Source organism: Capsicum annuum, chromosome 3 (genome assembly GCF_002878395.1).
Source record: "Capsicum annuum cultivar UCD-10X-F1 chromosome 3, UCD10Xv1.1, whole genome shotgun sequence".
In the NCBI taxonomy this organism is placed as follows: Eukaryota; Viridiplantae; Streptophyta; class Magnoliopsida; order Solanales; family Solanaceae; genus Capsicum; species Capsicum annuum.
In genome coordinates this window covers 94,277,233-94,292,953 of record NC_061113.1, presented here as the reverse complement: position 1 = coordinate 94,292,953, position 15,721 = coordinate 94,277,233, and positions in this window count along the sequence as shown.

Below are 15,721 nucleotides of genomic sequence, written 5' to 3'. Positions count from 1 at the left end.
TATAATGGCTCTCATCTATATTTTATAAAAATATTATATTTTGTTTGATATCTCTGCGTACCAGTACTTTTGTATTGACCCCCTTCCCTCCAGGTTCGGAGGCACAGTCTAGGGGTCCAGAAAATATGTAGATTTCCTCAGACAGATTCGCAGAGTCACTTAGTTAGCCTTTTATATTCTGGAAGGCCTGATATCTGACAGTTTTATTTATCATTTATTAGTTTTGGCTCTACTGGGGGCTTTGCCCTTGTTTTCAGATAGATATTTGTTTCAGTCATAGAGTAGAGATTTTACAATAGTGGGACATTATTCCCCATTACTGCTTTCGTATGATTCCTGATCATGTTTCAGTAATATTATTTATCTTCCGTATTTTTTTAATCATATGAATTATGTGAATGACTTTCAGACAGATAGAGTTATTTTATGCCTTTATGGTTCGGGATACTCGTCATGGCCAAGGCCCTGGTTCGGGGCATGACAAACTTGGTATCAAAGCACGGTTCATGGTCCCAGGGTGTCTGCAAAATTGCATCCGGTAGAGTCTTATTTATGGGTGTGTAGCACGCTACACTTTTAAGCAGGAGGCTACTAGGCATTTAAGAATGTCTCTCTTTTTTCATGTTGTAGTTCGTGCAATAGAGTCAGAATGTCCCTCTTTCATACTTAAATTCGTGCTATGGTGTCGCCCATATGAAAGTAATAGGCATCCCAATTCTTTCCTTACTTGGACATTCTCAGATATGTCTCATCATTGGGCCGATTCAAGTGTAGAAGTTTAGTGTCTAAATGGTATAGTTCGTTCTGATCAAATCATATAAGATTTTTGCATGGACTTGAGAAGAGTCCGTTAGTGCTTCATAGTGTGTTGATTCTAGTGTGAACCTTGATTTTGATGAAATCATGCTTTTTAGTCTGCAGTATTAAGTGTATTCAGTTCTTTTCAGAACTTATGTTGCCATTGTCACACTTCAGAGGTAATAAGGTGTAGCAGAATGTTGGAACTGTATTTCCACCCGAATAGTAGTGTGTGTTAAAGTGTTGTTGTCATGACCTATTGGTAATGAAATTAGACCAAGAAGTTGGTGATGTGAAGTCACAAAGTTAGAAGTCAGAGTGAGGATGATTTACCCCTTTATAGTGATAAACTAATTTGGTAGCTAGCAGCATGTGTGGACAGTATGGTAGTCCATGGAGGAAGTGTTTGACTCTAATTTTATTTATACTGAGTAATATGTGTATTCTTCGTTCACTGAATATTGCGTATTAAATCTCTATCTCATGAAATATTGTCATCAAAGTATTGTTGAAAAATAAAGTCTAGTGAAGCCGTGTGAGGCTCTTTCAATTCACTAGAATATTTGACTTGTCATTCATCCCATTTTCTTGTTCAAAATACAAAATCAAAGTCTAGTGAATCCGTGTGAGGCCTATTTCGATTCACTAGCAACTTATTGTCCAACTTGTTGTTCTTGTGTAGGTTTAATGTATGTATAGCTGAATCTGGTTGCATGATATTGGGCAGGTAAAGAGATGATTCGTCCTTGTGTGTTAGTGTATTAGTAGAAGATAGAGAAGGAGTTATTAGGTGAGGTGAATTTTCCTTGCTTGAAGTATGAAAATGGCCAGATTAGCCAGTAGGTTATAAGTATAGACTCATGGTTGTTGTGGACTTTGAAGGTATGTAGTAGATTTTTGAGATATTTGGGTAGAATGTCCCAATTTGATGGCGTAGTATATTTATATTATGTTGCATTCTTCATTGGTAGTAGATGATTGATACTAAACTATAGGCTTGAATTTAAATGGTATGGTGGTAAATAGTAGCAAGAGTTTGATGATGCATGTTTTGTGGGATTAAATTAGTAGGCTTGAGGTTCTGAAATAGTACATGCTAATGGATTATGATAAGGAAAACCGTTATATGATCGATTATTGTGGTTATGAAGTTCTAGTGCACTAGTGTTTCATGATGTTTATTTATAGTTTCCAAGTGAAAATTTTGTGTAAGGTTGGGTTGTAAATCATTCATAACACTAGATATTAAGTTTTAATAGTTGATGTCTATGAAGGTGGATGTGAAGATTTCTTGGTTAATGAATACTAGTTATATAGAAGTGATGTAATAGGCTTGAACGGTACATGTAATAGATTAAGTTTATTTGATTCGTAGTGATGTATGATATTGTATGTGTGATATAGAAGTATGCCTAAGGTGACATGAGGTTGCGGCATTCTTTCTAAGGCTATTACATATTGCATGTGGCTAGTAGTACCGTTGAGTTGCTAGATGGTGAAAGACTAGTAGATGTTATATGGGTTCTAAATAGTTAGGTTAAAGAGTTTTGATTGATAGTGTTGAGCTTTTTATACGATCTTGATTCTTATAGTAATGAGGCATAAGTTGGGAGTCGCAATATTAGTACACTATGTCGAAAGTGGTTTGGTTCATCAAAGGCTTGGTGATATCCATGTTAAGTGTTACAATCTAAGTTTGAGTTTTGAAGGTTGAACCGATAGAAATAAGTATGCAAACTAATGTATCCCAGAAGGTAGTCATTCGGGTTAAGTTCTATGATATGCATGCATTGTCATTTTTTTCAGACCCTTGAGTGCAGTAAGTGTAGTTCAGTGAGAATCTAGTAAAGGATCTCCCAAACTATAGATGATGACGTGAAGCTGAGGGGGAGAGGACAGAACGAATGACCAAGTAAGGCTCTCAGATACTAGTAGTGATGCAGTACGATTTAGAACATCAAAAAGTGAGGGTGGATCTTAACCCATTCTTACCTCAATAATTTTTTTAGTTATCCAGATGCTTACTCATGCATCACGATTTAGTTCCGTGATCATAGTTCATGATTCCGGTATATGATAGAGAGTCACGTACTCTTCCAGTTCAAATATAATGAGTTCTAGTTCATTCAAGTAGTCAGAATCACATTCCTTATGTTATGAACTCTAGTTGAGGTCATGCAACTCATGACGCATATACTCACTCTTTATAGTGTGCTCAGTCCTGTATAAAGATTTTTTCACGCTTGAGGGTCTTATGTTTTAACCTTTTAGTGACCCTTCCTATGCAATGATAGTGGTGATGATGTAAATGTTCTTGTTGATGGAAGATCATAGAATGCTTGTTTAGATAAGGCCATAAGTATGAAGTAAGATTTGGGGCCAAGTCTTTAATACATGTGATGGTTAGTGGAAAAGTTGGTGTGTGTATATTTTTAGGATAGCGCGTGGGAGTTATATTGATAATAGTTTAGAAACTATGTGAAGTATGTATTTATGGGTGATTTCCTTGGAGTTAACATATGGTTATAAATTAGGCTTGAATAACTTTTTAGGATTGTAGTGGAAGGTCGCAATATGCATTAACGACTTCATATTAAGAGTTCAAAGTAGTCATTAAAGGGGTAAGGCATGTTATACTTAGTATGTGATCTTTAAAGGAGATATAGAAGATTACATCATATGGTTTAGAATAATAGCGTGGTCTGGCATGTTGTATTTTTTGTGACTTAGAGTTAGGCTTGATCACGGTGAAGGGATTAAGTTATTTCCAACATTAGTAGAAAGATTTGTCAATGCTCATATGAGAATCTTAAGCTGAGTTGAATGAATATGATATTTATAGGGAATAGTATCGTTAAGGGATATTCGGGAAGTGCGCTAAGCCTGAAAGTAAGATGTTGTATTGCCAAAGGTCTGAAAATTCTATCCTAATTTAAGAGTTATATGCCTATATTCCAGATTGCAAAGTAGTGTCAATGTTATGATTTCCTCAGTTGGACGTCTTATGTAATCCATACCCAAGATTCATGGCTCCCTATTACCGCTAGAATTTCTTTAGAGAATTGTGCTGAAGAGATACTCCATTTAAGATGAGGGTGTAGTATAATTCAGTCTATATGGCCAATAAGTCAGTTTAGCAGTCGATTTGCATGACTTGTTTTCTCGTCTTTGCACTTATTCATGCTACTCAAAATCTCAAACATGTTACTATTCCAAGATAGAGTATACCAGTAGTTATGAGTATAGCCCAGTTCATGCATCATGCATTAAATTCAGATTCCAGATGTTCGGTTATGATTCAATTCATAGGTGCCCTGTGCATCGCCTCATTTTTTCGAGTATCTTAGTGAATTTAGCATTCATAGAGGGACATAGGGTCCCAAGGGGGAGATACCCCATTCATCTGCATGCATAGATTCTTATTACAAGCTTCGCACCAGTTATCATTGCAGTCATACGTCATACGTTAGTTCAGTCAGATATGCATGGATTAGAAATGCATGTTCAATAGAAAAGTTCATCTTATCAGTGTATTCAGTTCTGCGTTCATGAGATCAAATCAGTAACAAATCCATACATCAGATATGCATGATTCATTATGAGAATTCAGCCTATGAGTCGCTTCAGTTGTGCATTCCATGCCTCGGATATTCATGTTCAGCATAAGCATTTAAACATCAGTAGTTCCAATTTTATAGTCATGTTTCCGATTAGTGTATTCTTTCTTAGGGAACATATCATGTCCGCGTTATCCCATACCCTTAAGACTTCGACATTTTATCCATCATTCGAGGATGAATGATCCCAAGAGGGAGATAATGTAATGCCCCCCATTTAGGGCTACAATATAGACCATGATTCTGATGCATTGATAATCTCAAAGACATAAATCCTATACCAATATGGCATGTTAATTATTTGCGTAGTATGTGAATCCATTCAATCTTGAATTTAGACCATAGAGGTCCTTCAACTTAAGGACGAGTTGAAACTATTTCAATCGATTAAGTTTTAGTGGACGTTGTAATTTATGTCAGCTTCCATCTACCATAACTCTCTGTATATATCGAATTAGAGAGCCTACCATGTGTCAAATGATAGGTCTTCGAGTTAGCTTTCCAATGATACTAATTTTTCTAAAATCTGGCACCTGAGCTAGAAGTTATGACCTTTCAAAGTAGTATGCGTCGCCTAACCAATCACATATGGCCCCTGGAAAACATAGGCTATAGCATAGGCGGTGCCTATGTAAACATAGGCAATAGCATAGGCAGCTCCTATGTAAACATAGGCAATAGCATACGCGGCGCCTATGTAAAGGTTTCAAGTGACTTAAACACTCCATTTTTGGGGCAAAATGGTCCTTTTCCCACCCTTCTTTAGCCATAAACACAAAATTCAGTTCCCAAAGACCCCAAAATACACCTTCATTCAACAAAATTGTTCAAGAACTCTCTCTATGATTTCAAAATAAAAACCCAAGTAGTTCAAAATTCAACCATGGGTTTTCAAAACAAATTGAAGATTTGGAATCTCCGCAACGTAGGCTTCAAGAAGAACCTATCATATTTTCATATAGAGGTACGTGGGGTTATATCAAAAATCTCATGGGCTTAAAAATTCATGTTTTAAAAATGGGGGCTTTGAAATTATGAATATAAACATGTTTCAAGCATCTTTATGATATTGATTTGGTCTTTAAATCTAATTCCAAAGTGATTTGATGTATTATATATGTATATGCATGTATTCCAAAAAGATGTTAACTTGAGAGCATGAATGAAATGGAATCCCTCTCTTGATGTGAATTTGTTTTAAATGTTCATATGATGTAAATTGTTTGAAAACATCTTGAAAAGCATGACATGAAATGTTTTGAGAATTGGTATGATTTTGACTTGAAAACGAAAGGACTATTTGTGTTGAAATATGTTGAATACAATGGTTTAATGAGAAGAGTGATATGATATTGATGACTTGCAAGTCGGGTAGGACGATACCCTACTAAATATGATATGTGATTGAATTAGATGAAATTTGAATGCATTGATTTTTCATGAGATAGGTGGATGCCCGAAGAAGGCATTGAGTGTAAGGGCTCATTGCTGGAAATCGTGTTTGCCGACATAGGAATTTGGTACCCTGCTTTGTGATCTTGCGTACCTGACTTTATGTCATTCTTAAATTGGGACTATGGTTAGGAGCCCTGCTTTGTGATCTTGTGAACTACTATTGGGTTGAGACACCTTGCTATGTGATCTTGTGTGTCTTCCCCTCACTTATACTCTAATGTCGGTGGCAACCGAGGTTTGACAGTTGGTGTAAATGTGATATGTAGGGTATTCCACCTAGCTCAGCTGCATTGCATTGTTGTTGAAAACAATTACATTACGCCTATGTGTTTTTAAGTGATTTGATATGAAATTGCTTTATAATGGCTCTCAACTATATTTTATAAAAATTATATGTTTTTTTTATATCTCTGCATACCAGTACTTTTGTATTGACCCCCTTCCCTCCCAGTTTTGGAGGCATAGTCTAGGGGTCCAGAAAATCAGTAGATTTTCTCAGACAGATTCGAAGAGTCACTTGGTGAGCCTTCTATATTTCGGAAGGCCTGATATCTGGCAGTTTCATTTATCATTTATTAGTTTTGGGTCTACTGGGGGCCTTGTCCCAGTTTTCAGATAGATGTTTATTTCAGTCATGTAATAGAGATTTAACAGACGTTATAGAGATATTGTGTTAAGATTGTGGGACATTATTCCCCATTATTGCTTTCGTATGATTCCTGACCATGCTTCCGTAATATTGTTTATCTTCCACATTTTTTTTATCATATGAATTATGTGCATGACTACCAGACAGATAGGGGTGTTTTGGGCCTTTATGGTTTGGGATACTCGTCACGGCCAGGGCCCCAGTTCGGGCCGTGACAGCTTGAATGATTGAAATCCAAAATTATAAATTAGGAGAAATAAAACATACTATATAAATCTTGTGAGCCATAACACTTAGTTCTAAAAGTTATACTTTTACTCTTTCTGATAATGAACTAAGTAGGACTGAAGTTAAATCTGATTACAAATAATGCAGGCTAAGTGTAAAAGGACTCACCTCTACATTTGTAAATAGAAATCTCATAGCTAATGACATGTAAAACAATATTTGAATAAAATCATGAGCCTTTATACTTAGTTTCTAAAAGTTGTTCTTTTATTCTGTTTTAGGACTTAGGGGGTTTCTTCTTAAAAGTTTTTTGTTATTCTTTTCTGTTATGGAGGTTCTTCTAAATGACATACACTATGTGAGGTATCATAGTCTCTAACATCTAGTTTCTCTAAGGGGAAAGCTTCACGTTGGAAAGAGGTATCATACTCTTGCCAAGGAGTATAACTTGAGCTAAGTGATTACAATATGTTTTTGTATCCATATAAATAGGAATAATTTGAATCTGTACCTACGTTGGCTCATAGTTCTGGGGCATGTGAACTGAGACACATACCCAGCTCGGTGCTAAATACTACTCCCTTACTTATATGCTTATTCTGTAGGATCCACCTTAAAAATAATGTAAGGGTTTATAATGAAAACCAGTTATACATCTGTCTGTTTTAAACTGTAATCAAGACTAAATATATGGATTCCATATCTTAGCTGAGGATTAAGAGATCAAATCTTGCTTAAAATCAGAATACATTCTTATTAAAGAATGCTTAAACATCATCTTTCTTGAAATATCAAGGCTTAAACTTGGGGATTATAACCCATGCTTGAAAATTATGTCAAATCATAACAAACTTCATACTCAACAATAATAATCTTGAAATACTTTAATAATTCTAGTCAAGATATTAAAATTCAACTGTTAATATGCGAAATCAAGTCTCACGCATAAACATGTGAAATTAGATATGCAATACAACAGTTAAATCACTTGTAACTTCATAAACATAAAATAATGATCTTTGGGTATGAAACCTAGACTTAAATACATGTACATTCAACTTTAAAATCTAGTTTTGGGCACAAGGATGAAAGAAGTATCCTTGTTCATAACCCAACATACCTTAATAAGTTTGATTTGATGTGGAAAACTTGACTTTGAATCCCTTGGAGATGATCTTGAAAGCTTTTTTTGAGATTTTTGGATTAGGGAACTTAATTCTTGGTTTTTCTTGAAGAGATTGTTATGGAGTCTTGCAGTTCTTGAATAGAGATTAGGGTTTGTTCTTGAGGGGGGCTTGGAGAGAAATTATGGATAAAAGGGAAAATAATGCTCCTTGGGGCTTTAATTATCTATAATGGATGAGTTAGGGTAGAGGAAAAGACCCATTTGCCCTTAAAAATCTTGAAACAGAAATTAAAAACTAGGGACGGGCGATGGAGCGCACATCATGGGCTAATCGCGTGACCTCACTACTTCTCTCACAAAAATGGCTATAACTTTTTATCCATGTACCGAATTAAGGTAAAATTAGTATATTGCAAAGATGACTCGATTATCTACAATTTGATGGGTCTTGATATGCAAAATTCTATATATATAAAAAGGTATACATGCTCAAAGTAGACCTTTGTAGAATTGAATACTAAACTTTAAACGAATCAAAGGCTCTTAGCTCAACTTTGTTCTAAGTGAATTCTATGAATATCTTTCACCTCGAGAGAACTTAATAAACTAGGATAATGACCATGACACATGTATTACTACACAAATCATGAGATTAAAGTTATGCACGTAGGAACAATGGTTAGAATTCTAGTGCAAAAATACGAGGTGTCATATTAGGACGGCTAAGCTACACAAACTAGGTAAAGGTTTTAAGGGCATGCTAAACCTGATTCTATTTCTCGGCACTTATATATATATATGTATGGTTGTATGCATTATGGATGGTTTTACTTTGATTTATAATTGGCATTATTTTATTCTTACCTGGGTTTCATACTAGCGGCCATTAGCTAATCCGTCTACTGGAGGATATATACCCATGTTATGTAGGAACTGGATGTTCGATTCCTCCTATATAGTGATTGAATCAGGGTTAAAATTTGTACTGAAGTGGTGAGCTTCCATCCTTTTGGAAGGCATTATTTCATGTTATGGATATTGTTAGACGTCTTGACTTTATTTTGGATATTAGTTTTGGCCATGGTTGGGGGCTTGTCCCAACCAAATACTTTTACTATTTTGGTTAGAGGTTTTATGGTACTTCAGAGGGTTGGTATGGGCGGGATTATGGTGTCGTCCTTGGCGTTAGTATTGGTGTTGGGGATGATATTATTGGATGATATTATTGGAAGTTCTATCATAATATATTTTAGGATTGAATAGCATATTATGTTTTGTTATCCTCTTTGGTTTGGTTCAGTATGATTGGATGATTGGTTTGGTATGAGTGGACTCGGTTGGGTCGATCACGGTCGTGATCCTATCCTAGATTTTTCATGAGAGCATTTTCATAATCTTATTAGATACTCAAAATTCAGGGCATCTAAGGTTGGATAAGGTGGTTGGGTTGAGTAAAGGAGGCGGTCCCCGGTTATGGATGGACTTGTGATGCCCATTACATCTAGGCCCTAGTTCGGGTCGTGACATGTATACTACTACATATCCTTATTCTACCCTTTAATGGTATATTGACTATTGATATATGATATAGTGTCTTAGTGCCTAAGTATAGTTAGAATAGGATAGATCATCCTTATTGCTAAACTAGTTTAACTAAGTTAGCTTCAGAAGTATTACTATTCTCCATCTTATGGATTACATTGATCTCTATGTTGTATTCAAATATGGGTTGTACATGTATATTTATTTTATACTTTATGTTGTATTCTTATTATATTAGAAGCTTTTCTACTGATTCCATAAGATTTTGGGGCTATCTTATATGTGTTAGTCTTTTATTATATTTATTCTTCTATCTTCATTAATTTCCCTTGTTAGTCTGTTACTAGCAATTCTGGACTACGGGTTGGCTTACCTACTGGTGAGTTATAACAGATTCCATCATGACCAGAGAAGTTAGGTCGTGACATGGTAGGTGATGATATTGTAGTTTAATCCAATTTGTGCTATATGTATATTTTAATTACCCTGTAGTGTAGCTTGTTAATACATGTTATTTTGTGTGGTCAATGTAAATGATCTTTTGTAATTGTATTATTTTTCCCTACCTTATTGATTAATGTGGAATGTTTCAGTAATTGGAACGTTCTCATAGGTTATTGTCGAAATATGGTTGGCACACACTTGTGTCTTGGGTTTTAGTACACGGACAGAAGTTTCCCCTAAAAGTTATGGCTAAAAGGTAGATGTATTACACATAGAGTGTATGTATGAGGTTCTGGTGAGATTGAAAGTTTCATGAGTGAATTGGGGAATTTAATTACATGGTTGACAATTTATATATTTTTTCTTAACTTGTCTTGACTGAATTTAACTTGGTGGTAATATGTTGACTTGTTGATTGAAATCCTATATTTCTTATTTGATACTTGTTGTGCAAAGTGTTTATTAGATTAGCGTGGGTTAACTTAATGTAGTATATTTTTATTAAGTGTCCATACTCTCATCTTGTGTTGACCAAATGACCCTAACAGTAAACTATAATTTTCTTGTGTGCTAATACTACACATGCTTTTACTTTGTGAGTGCAAAGCATATTCCAACTCCTACGAGACCTCCCTTATGATTCCAGCTGTTGACTTTGGATTCAAGGGTAAGCAACATGTTTCGTACTACCATGCATCCTTCTTGGATGACAAAGTCTTTATTTCTAGGCTTGTACTTTATATTCTTAGCTTTTGGAGTTGCATCTCCCTCTTGAAAAAGTTAGTTGTTTTTGTATGGATGACTTTAAGTCCTAGGCATGATTTTGGCTAAGTACAGTATTTCGTCTTTAAGTTGTACTTATATTTTTATTTAAATTTGATATTTTATTGATCGATTAGTTCTATTATCTCTTTGAAGTGTTTATTTCGAGAGGGTATCTTAGGGTAGATGATTCTCCCATGGGGTGAGTATGTAGGTGACATTCACGAAGGGTTTGGGTCATGATAGTTGATCTTGTATTTATATTTAGAGGTCATATTTGATTTGATTGGATGTATTTATTGGTGGTTCAAGAAAGTATATCTTTAGCTTGATCATTTGTACTATGTTTTGGCTTTGCGGATCTTTTTTAACGCAAGTTGAGATGTTACTTAACTCTTTTTTAATGCCTAAATAGGGCCCCATAATCTAGAAGCTTAAATCAATATTCAGAAAATAAAAATCATAGCCTATACCTATGCAAAATTCCATAATAATGATAGATGTAACCACCAAACAGCATAGTAGTGATAGGCAATGTATATTAATGAATAAATATAAAGTAAATCCATAGTACCATAACCAATCCATGTGTCATAATATACTAACTGTATATATCTCCTCCAGCTAAACAACTTAAAAGGAAAGACCTACGACAACCTATCTTCTTTGGTACGACACCTCACAGATGAAAGGGCCCCTAGGAGATTCAAAAATATCTGTAAAAACCCACCTGGTCCCAATCCAAGATTTCCAATTATCATTTATCATCAATATACTATGCCCAATAATGAAGAGATGTATATATAATAAGTGCAACAATCAAACCATAAATAAAAGAGTGTAACTCTATAAATCTATTGCTCGAGATCAAATTTGGGACTAAATCAGTATTATAGAGTGGAAAGTGTTGGAATCTCTCTAGACCAAAGTAAATAATTGTAGTAAAAAAGTGGATAAACCATGGATTTGAATCAATCTTGATCTAATTTCTTAAACCTCATCATTAGTTCCAAATCTCATTAAGTATCAATTAAGGTGGTACGATCCCCGATATAAAAGAATCTATTTTAAAAGTGAAAAGTAGAATTAAATACCTTTTTTTTAAAAAAATTAGTGAAATCTTTGGTTTTGTTGAAATCGTACAACTAAGTGAGAATGAAAGCATGTAAAAGTGTACATGCCATCACCACTATCCAAATAATACAACAACAATTGCCTAAGCATCTATACTCTAGAATCACATCCTTTTCTGAAGGTAAATACTCAATTGGAGTCCAATTGGTATCGAAACCACGACCTCAAACCCAAAAATATAAAAATTACATTATAATACCATAATCTAGGAAACTATGACCCAATTCACTAAGTTGAATAGTAAACCTTATTCTTAAAGGGGTTCTTAATATCAAGTATAATCACATGCTAATAACCTAGGGTGATAGGATTCTATTTCCATAACTACATTTTCATAATAAAGGTCAATTCATATTCTACACCAAGCATCCTAAATAGGCTAAGTCATGATATTCTAGTTATAAGCATGTCTTATCATACCTAGCTAGCACACAATCTACACTACACATCATCTCATGAAGAAAAGTAGACCGAAACCTACCTTGATGTCAAAATGAAAGTCTTGAGTCATCCATATATAATTTTTCTTTGCTCTATTATCCCAAAATACCACCATGCTATCATAATAATATTCTACACATCAATAGGATAAAAATGAGTCATATACGGCTATATAAAAGGCTGGATTGAAATTTATGTCCAGAATGAGACCATAGGGTTCGCAAATAGAATCCGAAATTGAATTCATCATGAGGTCCATCAAAAAATAAGGAATGTTTGCTCATAAGCTGAGCACAAATGAGTCACAAATTAGGGTCTCAATTGACCCCTAAAGTCAAAGTAATTAAAGACCTAATTTCTAAGAATTTACAATGAAATGGGATGGAAATTGATAGGGAAAATAATAGAAAATAACCTAAAAGTGTTAGGCTAGTCTAACTTAGCTTCAACAGATGATTCCCACCACTTTCCCTCTCTTTAAGTTCTTAAAATAGTGGAGAAATTAAGGGAAAAATTGGATGACGAAAGGGGATTTAACAATCCCTAGGTGCCACTAAAGCAGTCACCTAGTAGCTTAAGAGACTGCTGCTAAATTGGCTCTTTAGCCACTAAAGTAGTCGGGCATAGGGATGTGGGTATTGCAGAAATAGTACCTTGGCTGCTTAAGCAATGTACAATAAAGTAGAAATTGATTACTTAATCGATCCTCAGCCAATTAGTCAAGGCTGCTAAAGCGACTACTGCTAAAGCAGTCAAATGGCCGTTAATCGGTTGCACAATGACCTGAGGCATCAGATTTTGTATGTCCAAATGAACTCTGATGAAGTGCTTGGGATTCACTCAAAAAGTTGTGCGTTCAAACAAACTATGCTATAATACCAAATTTGACTTTCAGGACTTAATCAAACCATCAAAACTTTCATCCAAGATCATTTCAACTAAATATGGGGCTCACACCTATAGTTCCATATTTCATAGAATCCACAATATCCCAAAATGAGTACAAAAGCCTTGGGACATGAACCAAGGGTCCCCCTAGCCTTAAATCAATGTTTTGGAGATAATGGTATTGTTGGAGTTCTCATTTGATGTCGTTCACTAAGAGTTTTAACTGAGACTAATTTCATAACAACGAATGCTCTAAAATAGGGAAATAAGCCTAAACCCAAATAAACTACCTGATAACCAAACTAATGATTATGGCAAGTGATAAATACCCTATAGCCGCTATAAGAAGGCTTAAAATGCCAGAAACCTGTGTAAATTGAGGAAATGACCTAGAGGGTCTTTACAATATCCACTACTAAAAGGACTTTCATCTGTAAAAATAATGGATTGAAAGAGCATGAAAGCTCTAAGTGGTGAGGTAATAGACCCATATGCCCTGTACAAGACTCCCCAGATAACCCGTAAGAAGAAACAACACTTCCAAGGGATTTTTCCATAGGTATCCCTTTTTCAACTAGCTTTCTTTCTCTATTTCTCAAATATCCAAAAGCCAAACCCAACAACTAACTAGCCTTCAACTGAATCGAGAATGAAATACACTCAAATACAAGCCATAAAAATTGATACCACACTAATACCATCACAACTAAGTAGAAACTCAATGAATCCAAAGGAAATCTAAGGCATGAATGATGCAACTAAGTCCAATATCCAAATATAGCCTTTTTTAACCTTTTCAAACCTGTCATATACTCGAACAATCAAAAATGTTATCCTGGTCTTATTTGCAGCCCCATCATACTAACCTCAGAGAGTTGGAGCTGATCACTGATAATCCATAATGGTAAGCATAAGGAAAAATCCCTAAGGTGCTACTCGAAACCATAAATGGAGATGACCAATGTCTGCAATCTACCGCCAAGGCTTCAATTGGTTTGGATGATCCTCGAAGCTCATAGTCAGGAGTCTAAAGAAAAAATACAAATGTAAATAATTTCCCCAGGGTATCCCACAAACTAGGGATGAAACCATATTAAGACTGGCTAAAGCACACTTTTTCTGCTGAGCATGCAATCCAAAATATCTGGTGAAGACTAAAAATCAAGGTCAAAAGCAGATGAAATTATTATTAAGTGGTAATGGGCTATTATCTGGACATCTCTCAACCATAATCTATCTAAATGAAGAAGACCGAACTGGTAGCAAAGGAGAAGGCTTAACTAGCCTATGAATGAATGCGTAACTGACATAAACCTAGAATTAGTGGTTTCTCCCAAGCTCCACAACTCATTGTTGAAATCTTAATACCAAGGTTGAACCATTTGGTTTCAACTATCCACACCAACCTTGTAGATGGGTAAGCATCCATACTTCAAATATTTCATAACCTTTGAGCCACCATTCTAAGGCATCAAAATTCAAAACTGAATTTGACAAGTATTAACTAAGGTCAAATTCCCAAATCAACCTTAATATTATAAATCGGGTGTATTCTCGTAATGATCCCTAAAAAGACCGTAACTAAAAAGTTGCCTAAGAATATAACATAACTAGGGAACACCACCAGCTGAAGACACAACCAGTCAGCTCCATCTCCAATGAAGGCACAACATACTATGGAATAACCCAGAACTCACTAAGGTTGCAAATAGTACTATTGATGATTGAAACTTAAGCAACTCGGTGAAATATAACTCTATCCTAAATTTGGTAAACTTCAAGATCAATCTAAAACTACAAACACCCATGGGAACATATAACCAAGGGGAATCACTTTACAAAGTCTCATTAGGCTAAACAAATGTTTGAATAAGGATTTTGGTAAAACAACATTAACCTAATGAAATAAAGAATAACATTGGAGAAGAATAGAGCACCAATTCCCCATCAACTCCAAGGTCAAGACTACTAACAAAAAATAAACTAACAAAAAATAAATTAAGCAACTCAAGATGGTGAATTTTCAATTGGCCAACTTAAAGAGCAACTATTGAAAATGATTACCCATTTACACTAACTTAACTCAGCTGAATCACGAACCACATTATGGAGATAATATAGTATTACAATTCACACTAATACCAATATCAAAACTTATACTAAGAGATGAATCCAACACTAAAAAGGAAAGCCTTAGACTTTCCAGCATCAATATTAAGATTGCCATTGGGCGATTTTAGCCAAATTGGAAGAATGAAAACCAAATTGGGCAATCTTAAAAAGTGTCTATAGAGGAATATAACCAATACTAGAATCCCAACAACTAGAAGGTAAGTCCTAGAATCATAACTCAAAGATGGGCAATATAACTAAATTGCCAAATCTAGAACCATAATAGAACTATTGAAGGTTGATCTACCTTCACTTTCATACCCCACTCAACAACCGATCTAACCTTGACAATTGAAGAGAAAATTGACCAACCTCACTTTGATATAAGAGAGAAAATAGTCCAACAGAGCTAGCTATCTAGGACAACAAACAAGAAAGGAACAAACTTATAGCTAGATAATGCTAGTCTAGCTGTCTATTGAGGAAGAGTCAATCAATATCAAAACAAGAAAAATAATAACAACA